This window comes from Chionomys nivalis, chromosome 13 (assembly GCF_950005125.1).
Source record: "Chionomys nivalis chromosome 13, mChiNiv1.1, whole genome shotgun sequence".
Lineage (NCBI taxonomy): Eukaryota > Metazoa > Chordata > Mammalia > Rodentia > Cricetidae > Chionomys > Chionomys nivalis.
Window position 1 is genome coordinate 1,744,277 of NC_080098.1, and position 402 is coordinate 1,744,678.

The window sequence follows — 402 nt, forward strand, 5'->3', positions numbered from 1 at the left end:
GAAGGGGCCGCGTGTGCGCGCGCCCGAGTGCCGCGGGACCCCGATCTCCCCGCTCCCCCGAGGGTGCGTACGCGCCTCGGTCGGGGCGCGGAGCCGAGCAGGGAAGAGCGGGGCTGGGTGGCGGTGGGCTCCCGGGTCCCACCCGTCCGCCGTCCGTGCCCGCCGCGAGCGGTCCCTCCCGCGCTTCCCCGTCTTTGCCGTTCCCGCGGACCGCGGCCTCGCTGCGCGCGTCGCGTGCGTGCGTCGCTCGTGTTGTGTGCCGTGTGGGAGTCGCCTCGCTCCCCCCTCCCCGGCAGCGTTCCCACGGTTGGGGAGCAGCGGTCGACCCGTCCCTCCTCGGGGCCGGGGATCCGGTTCTGGCTTTGCGGGGTCGTGACCTCTCTCTCGGGTGCGGCCTTTGGA